Below are 12700 nucleotides of genomic sequence, written 5' to 3'. Positions count from 1 at the left end.
GGCCAGACAGGGCACCCTGAATGCCTTCCAGGAGTGCATTGCTCTGCTGTACCTGAGCTGCCAGTCCCTGGATGGCATTCACAATGGTTGTCTGACCCACAGAGATGGACCTCAGGAGGTCAATACCCTCCTCAGTGAGGGCAGCAGGGATGACAGGGGTTGGGCAGAGGTGCCTGCAGTGAAGGAGATGCCCAATCCTTTGGGTGAGCAGGCACGGACAACTGAGTGGGGTGCTACTGGGAGGGCAGTGCTAGTTAGTGGAGTGGCAGACACAGATGGTGCAAGGGTGGTCCCTGATGGGTCCGCCACCACCAGGAAGTGTCCACTGGAGGAAGAATCCACTGATGATGTTGAAGAACCGGTCTCCCTCGTGGCACTCCCCTCGCCCTCTACGCTTGGCCTCGCTGGATCCAGACCTCCTCGGTCCCATGGGCTGCTGCATCTCCACTCGCCTGTGTCCCTTCTCCTTCGTCAGATGATGCTGATGCTCACAAAGGGATGGAAAGAGGTGGGCAAAAAAGAGAGGTGGGGAAATGGTCAAAACCTAACTCTCATTGACATTTATGAACATGTACATATCACACTTTACATCTCATGCCAGGGAATGTCATTTCCAAGGCACTCCAAGGCTGCCAATACCTAGTGCACATGCAAAGCTGTAAGTCTTAGTTTACATCATAGGTGCACACAGCTAAGAATATGGACATGTGGAGGTTGTGACTTTGCTGTACTACCAGGATATGCCTGGAACATATGACAATTCACATAGAGTCCTTAGGTTGTCACATCAGTTAGGTCCCTGGGCCATCATCTGAACTAGTAGCACTGCTTTTGTAAGTCCAAGTCCACACACTGACATCTAAATGAGCAGCACTTTCTGTACCATCCGCCCTCATCATAGAGCCAATAGCAGTATCCCATTGTTGTGTCAGAACTCATCCCTGAACTCTGACAGTGAGACATGATTACATAGTCAGCTGTTAGTCCAATACTACAGTCCCATTGAGGCCCTTCTCATTGAGGACATGGGAAGCCAGACCCACATGCAGTCAGTGGCAGCTACTGTACCATGCCAATGCAAATGCAGTGGCAGTAGGGGACTTACATAGATGGAATAGCATTGACAGCTCTGATACAGAAATGGATTTCTATGGAGCTGGTCAGACAGAATGAACTGGGTGTTGATACAGCCCACCCATGTCAAGTTTGGAAGTGCACTTCACTATCACCATTGTCTTGTCATACTTACTCCATGGTTACCCTGGCTGGGTCACTGATACACATTGTCGATATGCACCTTAGAGTGTATACATTCACATTCACAGTTTGCAGCCACCCAATCCCATTCAAGGCCTGTCAGGTGCCAGTTTACAGTCAATACTTACCCCCTTGTGGCTGATGTGCTTCCCTCAAGTGCCCATCCACCTCAGGGTAGGCCACTGCCAAAATGCAGGCCATTAGGGAGTCAGGGTCTGACGGGCACTCCTCTCTTATTTGGAGGACATCCACAGCTAGGCCTCTGCAATCTTCCAGGCCCAGCATCTCAGATCATCCCACTGCTTTTTGCAATAGGTGCTCCACTGGGTATGGACCCCCAGGGTCCGCACTTGCTTGCTGATGGTCCTCCAAAGCCCCTTCTTCTGATGGGCGCTGACCTGGATGGGTGACACAGACAGGAGGACAATCCGATTAGGAGTAGCACTACATCGACAGCAGTGGCCTACATATAACACACACACATCGTCATCCACATCTATCCAAATGGATCACACTCCATATATCCATGCCCCTGGCATGCATGAACACCGCGGCCAGCATGGCACCACCACTCACAGCGACACACCCCTATCACACAAGCCAATGGCATGGGACTTACCTGTTCCTCTGGTGCCCCACACAGCTGTTCATACAGGGGTAGGACCCCTTCCACAAGTTTCTCCAGTTCTTCCTGGTTAAAGGCCTTGGCTCTTTCACCTGGCAGACTTGGCATAATGTCTCCCAGATACAGTACACAGCAGCTCACAAAGTGGAGGTCTTGCTTGCAGGAGTGTCAGGAGTCAAGTGAGATAGTTTGCAGAAAATGGCGGTAATGACCGCTGCATACAGGACAGACAGTGATCATCATTGGCCCCAGTTCCCCATCGGCAGCGATGGCAACCAATGAGAAGTTGCACTGCGGTTACGACCTCCTACCACCATGACGGCATATGCCAGTGGAATTGCATCACTTCCAACTGTCTTGTGCTGCTAAACAGGTGGCTGCCATTTTATGTACAGCTAATGGGTTTATCTGAGAAATGTAAGTGCGTCATGACACTAAAATGTTCTGATTAGTGCACAGGCCAATGTTTGTACATCATACACAGCCACATACATGTGGGATACAACACGTACGTAACTTGAAGTGAATCTGCAACTACGTGCTGGCCCATTGATTTTTTTGCTACTATATCACTGTCATATGTACATGCATGTCCCATGCTGGACACATATGTGCACACGACCTGCATCATCACACGTGTATTGGTTGACACATACCATGTACAGGACCAGTTATTGCCACTCCTACATACCTTATGTGGTTACTGTCACCCGTTCAGTCATGTCTGCATTGTTTGGTGTGTATCACGACATATTGGGCTGATAACATGTTTGACCTGCACATCACATGAAACGATATTTCCCTCTCCATCCTAGATATCATGGAACGAGGAGAAGGAGGAATTAATCAATGTACTGTCTGGTAGTTGACCTCACCACCCTGGAGGAAAGACACATGGTGCAGACCTACAGATTGAATCGTGTCACCATCATGGAACTCTACTCAGTTGGAGGCTGATCTACTTACTGCCTGCCATCTGCAATCCAAATGCCATCCCTCCCAAGGTCCAAGCATTGTTGGTGCTGCACTTCCTTGCCACAGGGTCCTTCCAGTTTACAGTGGACTTGGCTGCACGGATGTTAGAGCCTATGTTTAGCATTGTGTTGTGGGATTTACTATAAGCTTTCCAGAAGCACCTGGACAGTTACATCTGGTTTCACCTACCTGCGGATTTGGCCACTCTGAAGGCTGACTTCTATGAGCTGGGACACATCCCTCACGTAATAGGGGCTATTGAAGGCACCAATATTGCTTTGGTTCCTCCAAGTATCAAAGAACAGTTCTATCGGAACTGGAAGCACTTCCACTCTATAAACGTGCAGGTGGTGTGCTTGGCAGACCAGTATATCTCCCAGGTGACTGCCAAGTTTCTGGGATCTGTCCATGACACCTACATAATGAGGAATAGCAATATCCCAAACATGATGGCATGTCTACAATGAGAGAGAGGGATTGGCTAATTGGTAGGTGTCTGTGTGGTTGTGTGTCTCTGTTGTTGCACCTGTCAACACTATCTTCCATGGGTCTGTATCTGGTTTCTAACAGGTCCTGCCTCTATTCCCACAGGAGACTCTAGATATCCTAACCTTCCCTGGCTGTTGACACCAGTGAGGTACCCTGCTTCCGATGCAGAGACACATTACAACTAGGGCCCACAGTTGGACGAGACGTGTGATTGAAAGGACATTTGGCCTACTCAAGGCAAGATTTAGATGTTTCCATGTCTCATGAGGTGCCCTCCTCAACAGTCCCCAAAAGGTGTGTAAGATAATTGTTGCCTGCTGCATGCTCCGCATTCTGGCCCTCAGACGTCATATCCCATTACTGGCAGATGAGGAGGTGGGCGCTGGACCTGTGGGTGGTAATGGACACATGGAGAGTGATGAGGAGGCAAATGAGGATGGTGCAGCTGAGTCCAGGACGGAGTTGATCAATCAGTACTTCTAAGGATGTATGTTGTCTATGTGGTTTTGCAAATTACATCTTAGCACTTGGATACAATTAAATGTCCATCCTGGCCAGGTTTATCAGTAGGGATGCCATATTTACCTTTCCCATATGTGGCTGATGATTACGGCGGATTGCATGTCTAGAGCAGTGTAAGTGGTCAACACACTGCCACTTTGACCATCTTTAGGTTGGCAGGTTTACATCTACTTGCAACAATCCTTTTATGTGCAATGTGTCATGTCATCTCCTGTCCAGAAGTGAGGCAGGTTATGGACTACCTGCTGGTTGAGGCATTGATGGCAAGTTGTGTCTACATACAGTTGAAGGTGTTGTTTACAGCCCATTCCAGATGTCATCTACATGTTTTGGTTTTTAAATTATTGTATTTTTTTTGTATTGGTGCAATGTGATGTGCCCTGTTTCCTAGGCAGATGACAAAGGCCATTACTGCAATTTCCTGCATATGTGCATAAGGTGGCACCTGGACTCACATCATGATTTGTGTCCCTTTGTGGTTGTTTTTAAAGATTGGACTACTGGGTCTACACTGGTGTGTGCCTGGACTATTGACTCTCCTTTGATTCCACTAATAAGCCATCCATGGTGCCCTAAGTTCCCTGCAGGGAATGCATACCTCTAATGTGATTTGCACTTAGTGATATGGGTTGATGGTGGTACGTGACATGTCATTTAAGCTTGTTAACATTTACACAACGTACAATGAAGACACATATTCATTTTCTGTGCTTTACAACGTTTATTTTGCATATTGGGTTCAACAGTTGATAAGTAAGGTCATGCTGGATGAGTAGATGGCCTATCTGTAGGTACTACATTTCCAGTGTCCAAGGGCCATAGGAAAAGGTGAGTTATGATATTGAAAAGTTAACAGGGTGTGTCACACAAGGGAGAATGTACAGGGGAGGTTAATTTCCTGGCAATGGTTTTTGTCTTGGCATCTGCTCCAGCAGAATGCCTGGATGGATGACCACATTTTCGGGGGGGTTCCTCAGCTACAGAGGGAGGGGTGTCAGCGGCCTGTGGGTCCCCTGGCAGGGCCTCCAGTCCACTGGCTGCCGCAGTAGAAGATTGCTCAGATGCTGGGTTGCCAATAGAAGGGGCTTGCTGGTGGGTGGAGGTGGGGTGCAGGATGTTGGGGAGGTGCCTGAGCACCACTGCAATGGAGGCCAAGGAGGCATTGAGAGTTTGCCACTGCTACATTGCCTCATGGTGGTATTCCCTCTGCGGCCTTTGGTTTTCCCCCAAGATGGCAATTATTTGGCATCTTTTCCTGGGATTGCAGGTATGCACCCAGGCTTTGTGAATTTGACTCAAGGTCAGTTGGCTCCCTTGCCTGCCCCGTCCTCTGATCCACAAGTACCCTCTCATGCCCCCTGTGCCTGTGCCCACTACCAATGTCACCAGGACCTTCATTGTCTTGGGTTTGAGGGTTTGAATCTGGTCACTGTACTGCAGGGAACACAATTAATTGTCCTGTCCTTGTGACACAGGTCTGTGGATAAGGGGTTGGCTGTGATGTTGTTGCCACTAAGTTTGGGGGGTTGGTTGTGGGCAGGGTGAGGCTGGGAGAGGAGGACTAACCAGATGTCCCCGATGGGCAAGGTAAGTCATCACTGTCCATGCATCCTGAGGCGCAGTCATCTCTGGGGCCTTGATCCTGGGGAGGGCTGGCTGTCTCTGACATTGTCTCCATGGTGCCAGCGGCTGGGGTACCTGTGAAAGGAAAAGAAAGAGTGTTACCTGGTGAAGGTGTGATTGGTTGTCTATTTGTCTGATGCATACACTAGCTTCACTTGATTCCCACTTATGGCAATGACAGATGCAGCATTGCAGGCATTGTTTGTGGATTGTGAGGGGGAAGACACATTACATCGTGAAATGGGGCATGGAAATGGCATAGCTGTCATTGCCATAAGTTTTCCTCATTCTATCCATCCAGTTAGGGTGGGGGTGCAAGGGTTGTATATGCAGGGGTTGTATTGTACAGTCCTGTTAACAGGGATTGCAGTGTATGTGAAGATGAATTGTGGGAGTCGTAGTGTTTGTTATTGGCATTGTTATTAGTGCACTTGGGAGGGACTGTGTGGGTATTGTGGCTTGGTGGTGTTGTTGCATGCAGGGGAGGTGTATTGGGTGATTGGGTGTGAGATAGAGTGGTTGATAGGATGATTTGGGGAGTGATAGGATGGTGAGGAAGCATGCTGGTCAGGAGTAGTTGGTGCCAGGGGAGTGTTAGCAACCTACCAGACTCCTTTCCTCTGGGTATTCCAGTCAGGTGTTCAGGATGCAGCATTGCCAAGATCTTCTCCTCCCACGATGTGAACTCTTGGTGAGGAGGTGGAGGTCCACCCCCAGTTTTTTGAACGGAGATCTGGTGTTGTGATGCATTGGAATGCACCATACCCCATAGGTCATTCCACCTCTTCCTGATGTCCTCTCTTGTGCGTGGATGATGCCTACTCAGTTGACCCTGTCAACAATTGTCTGCCATAACTCTATTTTCCTGGCAATGGAGGTTTGCTGTACCTGTGATCTGAGCAGTTGGGGCTCTACCCTGATGATTTCATCAACCATGACCCTCAGCTCATCGTCTGTGAAGTGTGGGTGTTTTTGATGTGACATGGTGGTTGTGTTGTGGGTGGGTGTGTGTGTTGTGTGCAAGAGTGCAGTGTGTAGTGGTTGGTGGGGTGTTTTTTTTTGGGGGTTATGTGCACTGTTATGGATCGTGACGGTTCGTACCACCAATGTTTTACCACCATGCAACTACCGGTGTACTGATTTGTGGGTCATAATATGGAGGGTGGGATGTGGTCGACGTCGCGGTGCTGGTGGTGGGACCTCCTCTTTCCCACGCTCAGTTGTCCTGGTGGTGTCGGATTTGTGGCTGTATTTTGGCGGTCTTTATTGTGTACTCAATACAGCGGGTGAGATACTGCTAACACTGGCGGTCTTTTGGCACCCGCAACCGCGGCGGTCCTCCCAAAAGAACGCCAAACTCGTAAGGACGGCCTAAATGTTGCTGTAAATTCTGACAAAAAAGCAAAACCATTGCATTTAAATATGCCATATTTATCCTGACTACTTATCACTCACCCTTTTATCAATACAAGCCAAAGTAATACCTGAGTTTCTCTATGCCTGCTTATAATGTTGTGGATCAGAACTTTCAGGGGAGCGCCACATCCACCATCACACGAAGCAATCCCAGTTCTCTGAAAAACAACAATTTGCAGTCTATCACAACATGATGGCCACTCTAAAATTCCCCTCACATGATATTTGATTTATCTGTTGGTATTTTGCAATGCTGTCAAAACGCTCCATGATTGTCTGATATTAAATTTCACCACTAAACCCCCGCCCTTGTCACTGATCGACAGAACACCGCCTTTAAAAGCACCATGGTCACCTATATAATTCCTCTATACTACTTGATCATCATTAAAAGACAAACCCTAACTTAGCAAAGTCTAATGAGATTTTCAAGAAGTATAATTCATTAATTTTCCTCCTGGCACCCAGTGTTTCACAATGTCTATCTTGTATTTTCATCTAAGGAATTTAAATGTATATGTGGATATGTAAGAAGTTATTTCCCTTCTAAAAAATGTGTTACACAAAGTACAGAGGGTCACATTGACCTCTTGTGGACGGATCACAACTAATGTCTATTTCGATGAAGCAGTTTTTGCCAGCATTCAGGTCATGCATGGCCTATTACTTTCAGGTGGAGATTTGTCTTGATTTGCCACTGAAGTCAATCTATCCTACATCTCCGATGTCATGCATTCTTTGGGATGCCATGCTGCAGTTGTTAGTCTTGAGTCTGAAAGCAAATCATCATAATCCTCAGTGAATGGCGATGAAGACTCCATCTATCACACAACGGGTATACTTTATGCAAAAATTAGAGGGCAAAACTCATTAAATTCCTTAGCTGAAAACAATAAAACACATTCTGAAGCACAGTCAACTCCATACCTTCTACCCTAATTGTTGATATTTGATTTATCTTAAGTTGTAAATCACTGATACATATTACACTCATAAAATATGTTGTTCAGATTTGTTCTATCCTCAGACCTGGCAGCACACTAGCACCTGAGAGTAAGCTACATCACCTTTGGTTCAGACAAGATTGTTTTAATCATTAACCATTTACATCTATGCATCAACCCGCTTCTGATTCATTAATATGCAGGTCTCCAACAAAAGACCATGGTTCCAAGACGGGACCATGGTTACAAGCACTCATTGATATCTCACAGTCATGATGTGTCATGTTTCTTCTGCACCTTTGATTTTTTTGATCATGAGTGGAAATGTCTTGTTTAGAGTCCATGTAATTGGTGCAGAGATCACATATCTAATTCTTGTTGGGTTCCAGAGTAGCATGCTACTCAACGAAAAGCGATTTGACGCCTCATCAGGGGTAGTAAGCGCTATATAAATACGATTACAATACAATACAATACAATATATGGAAAGGAAATGCACAGCAATAGCAGAAGTAGTGGCACTTTCTGTTTCCGATTGCTCCCATTCCATTGACAGTTGAAACATAATATAAAGATAGTGCTTCCCCACCAGAGCCCCTGCAACTAGTCATCCATTCTTTATTTTGCCTTTATGTCAAACATCAGATTGGAGAAGAAGTTAATAAGCATTGGCAAAACCAATATGTTTGGTGCTGGCACTTGAGCGCTGACAAAATGGGGAAAAACAATCTGCTTCAATGCAAAACAATTTTAACAAAAATGATTGCTTTGTGTGTGTAATGTATGATGAGCTAAAGAATTACATTTGTGATGACAGTGTCAACTATTCAATATAAATTAGTCCATCATGTATTCCATTGGTGTCAGAAGGGTACACCCAAAACGTCAATAGAAAGAAGGTGAGACTACTATACTCCTACAGGCTGCTTTAAGATGTGATTGATAATGCCTAAGCCTGTGTATGACGGTTTGAGAGTTAAAGAAGCTAATGCCTGAAGGGGGATGAGCCAGTGCTCCTCAGAATACCATACGTTTGCCATGAATGGTGGTATTGCCTTTACACATCAAAACTAAATATAGGCACTGCCAGTCTGGAAGTTTTAATTCAAGTGCAAGAACAACTTATCCTCTGCTCACCACCCATTATTCAATATAAAGTTAGTCCAACTGACTTTCCCACCATTTCTGACACTGTTGGAACAAGGACTAAGCTGCCCAACTAGCTGCCGGTATAGCCATTGAAAATTGAGGTAGAAATGTAATGGTGTGGCCATAAGGGAAGAAAGCATTATATAATCTCTGTGTTTGGTAAATGCTATATATGATGCCACTGCCTACTAAATAATAAATATTGCATATAATATCAGCTTCCCAAATCATAACTGCTTCCTTTTGATGAATCATGGAGCCATTCAGTTTTTACCAAGCAATAGTTAAAATGTAAAGCATGATTGAGGCCTCCATGATTTGGCAGACAGGTGAGTAAACACATGAGATGAAGGCTCCTCTTTCTCTCCTCTAACAATAAAAAGCAATTTTGTTGGTGTATGTGAAGGAAGGTCCAATGCAGATGACTGAAGACCCTACTCCTTCCTGCAGGTAGACTAAAAGTGCTTCCTCACCCTGAAGCCTAGAACAAAATGATTCGAGAGTCAATTTGTTCTTGTGCGAATTGAAGTTTCTCTCTCTTTTACATCGGCTTAATCTTCCCCCTGGTGACTCATTCTTGGACAGTGCTGGTTAATACCAAGTAGAACAGTTGATAGGGGAATTGAGATAAACGATATAGTTATCTTCAATGTATTGGTATATGTGAATCCAAATACAGAATAGAAAGGAGCACGAGTCCTTGCTGTCTAAGGCCGGCATCGAATGAGGGTTGAAAGATAGCAGAAAGGAAATCAAGTCGGAAAAAGGAAAGGGTGGATCGTTGAAGGATGGAGAGGGAGGGAGGATGGCAAGAAGTGAGTAAGGTAAGGTAAGGTAAGGAGGAAGGCGGGAGGGAGTCTGCCTCTAAGAAGAGGGTGACAAAGTTAAGAAGCAAATCAAGCAGCCAACCACGTATTATATGTTCATCCTAATTATGTCAGCATTTCTATGAAGTAGACTAGTTTGAGATCAAGGGGCTGGATGTAAGAAGATCTGGTTGCAAAAATACAGTTTGTAATTTGCAACCAGTATTTTTGTGACCAGTAAATATTTTAACAAACTTACCTATGTGCTAATAGGTTTGTTTGGTAAATTTAGATTGAGACACAATCTAATCGAATTTATGAATATTAATAGGGTAAATTGCAAATTATAACTCAGATTGATGCCGATTACATGGATGGTCACTATGCCTGTGATAGCCTTTCGATAATGTAAACTTGTTTCATAGAAAACAAAACTGTTTTAAAAAGAAAAGTTTTTATTCTTGGAAAGTTTGTTTTAGGGTTGGCAGTGGTGCGTGGACATCTGTCTACTTACTACCCAACAAACTTTTCTTTTTCACATTTACCAAGGGCAGAGATTAAAAGGGGAACCATTCCCTTTTTTGCAAAAGCATTACAAGACCAACTTGGAAGTCAGTATTTTTGTATGTTTTGCACCAGGTTCAAGTTGAAAAACATTGATACATTGTGCACCAATTCAGTATTTAGAAGGAATGTGAACGATACGACCATTCCAAATACTGAATCGGTATGTGGTCACAATCCCATTTTGAGAGTGGATAAAGGTTTAACAGTTCGTACAATGGGATTATATTTTTGCAGTTGTAAACACTTCAACTCGGAGTGTTTCCGACAGTAAAAATATGTAATCTGGCCCTATATTTATCGTTTCTATAGAAGCTGACACAATAGACTCTTAAAACTTGACACCGATGTGATATCATACGCACACTGCCGCCCAACTTTGTTTGCAATTGACAAAATAAGGACAGAACAAAGGCGATCTTTGTTCTGTCCTTATTTTGTCATTTAGTTTTAATGTAACTCATCTGTCAGTGCCATCTGCTTCAGGCTTTGGACGACTCCGTTTACAAACAGCAGGCTCGAGACTGACAGAAGAGCTTTAAATAGCATATCCAAAACAAACCTAAACGGGAAACAGATAAAGGCTTAGCTAAAGTTGGCAACACGACCCCTAGATAAAACACATGCAACCTGTGGCCTGAGCCAAACATAGGGACAGCACCATCCATGAGCAGCATAGCAGGGCTTGTATATGAGCTGAACGGCCGTACCCGGGAGACGCCAAATCCAATCAAAAAGCTGTCCTGGCTAGACTCGTTATCTGATTGGTCGACGGTGCAGACTACAAAAGGCTTCAGGCTCCAAAATGAGGAAGAAGCGGACACCACGACCCGCTGGTCAACAGCGCTTTGAGGAGGCTACACGCGGTTTAAAAACTATGCGTCTAATCCCACCACTCTGATGCAATTGCATCCTCTAAAAATGTGCTCAGTATGTGACACCAAACACAACGGCGTACTTAGCCAAATTAAAAATAACTAATAAAGAGCTGTTCCCAGATCTTATCAGGGTAAAAACATCTTCAATAACAGATTGGCTCGTGACTTGTACAAGAGCGCAACTATTCTTTGGTCTTTGCAAGGCACGCTGTAAATAAACACTTTAAAGCAAAACGGTGAAGCGGCGTGCAATTCAATAATTAACACTAAGCTTTTCAGACAAGAAAAGCCGCTGGGAATAAAGTGTATGTGGAGTAAATCCTTACTATCTCGTGCGGCAGATTCTCCGAAATCTCGGTCAGATTCGCACGAATATGGATACGTATATGAATACATATGAATGAGCTCCGTGGAGTGACGCTTCGGAAGTGGAACGTCAGGATTCAAGTTCTTGTGTCTCCAACTCCAAGTCGGGGAGCGAGCTATCTGTACATATAAAGTGGTACATTTTTGAGGAAACGTACTCTGTTTTCGCCTTGTCCCCCAATTAATTGTTTGTTTTATAGGTTTCCAGCTCCTTTTTTCCGTACGCTGTGGGCGATTTCTGAATTCTGTATATCTGCGCATGAAAATATTTAGGTCACCCTTGCTCCCGTTTGCGATTTCATCTGATGCTTACCTGCAGCCCAGTTCCGCGGTTCCGTAGGCTTAGCAGGTATCGATGCGTCCCTGCAGTACCGCTATAGCGCCGCCGCTGCTGCAATCAGCTCCTGCGGTTTCCTCGGCATCGGATCGGTAAGGAGATGGTCGCGGCTCCCACCCTCCTCTGTCTGAGACGGTAGTCTCAATAGTAGTTTGCCTGCAGTACCCTGTCTCCGCTTTGAATGAGGACCCGTGATGTCAGACTGAAATGTGACTCCCTGGTACCCCCTCCTCGTCCCTCACCCGCGCACTCCTCGCTTTCTGTGTGACTTGTTTTTTAACACAGACCAAACACATGTGAAAACATAGCGCCCCTGCACCACCTCGCAGGAATTTGCCCGCTTCAGCTGGGACCTCCCAAATGTAGCTGCCTGGGCATCCCATAGAGAAATGCCTCTTATTGTACAACAAGCTGGCACTTTCGATTCAGTGGCTCCCGTTCTATTGCACCGTTCAAGCTATTAGTGAATTCCGGTGGACCAGATAATCTGAGACAGGGGGCTGTAAACAGTGTACTGCTTCACAATCGATGTCCCATTCCTGACAGGCCATCAGCACCACCTTTCTATCTATACCTGTGCTCTGATGTACCGCGCCTTGTTACTGGATCCAGCGGATATGCGTCTGATCCAACTAAGTAAAGGAAGAATACTAGACAATGTTTTCGGTCAGTCGGTCACCAACAACTTAATACCTTCCCCCTTTAAACCATATATTCGGGCCTTCTGCACTGCAGATAAAATTACATCG

The 12700-nt window shown here is 45.4% G+C and overlaps 1 protein-coding gene across 3 annotated transcripts in view; it reads right to left on the bottom strand.

Annotated features, from left to right (window-relative positions):
- The window catches only part of KAZALD1 (Kazal type serine peptidase inhibitor domain 1), a 153535-nt gene extending 141415 nt beyond the window's left edge, over window positions 1-12120 (bottom strand). The window contains exons 1-2 of one of the 3 annotated variants that reach the window (XM_069239541.1): window positions 11928-12112; window positions 6976-7065 (exon numbers count right to left, since the gene is read on the bottom strand). The gene's annotated coding sequence lies outside the window, so the exon portion shown is untranslated. Of the gene's footprint in view, window positions 1-6975; window positions 7066-11927 lie in introns of all 3 variants that reach the window. The other 2 variants (XM_069239542.1, XM_069239540.1) reach the window with 2 other exon arrangements.
- Between the last annotated feature and the right edge of the window lie 580 nt (window positions 12121-12700).

Source organism: Pleurodeles waltl, chromosome 6, assembly GCF_031143425.1.
Source record: "Pleurodeles waltl isolate 20211129_DDA chromosome 6, aPleWal1.hap1.20221129, whole genome shotgun sequence".
Taxonomy (NCBI): Eukaryota; Metazoa; Chordata; class Amphibia; order Caudata; family Salamandridae; genus Pleurodeles; species Pleurodeles waltl.
This window is presented reverse-complemented; position numbering and strand designations above follow the sequence as displayed.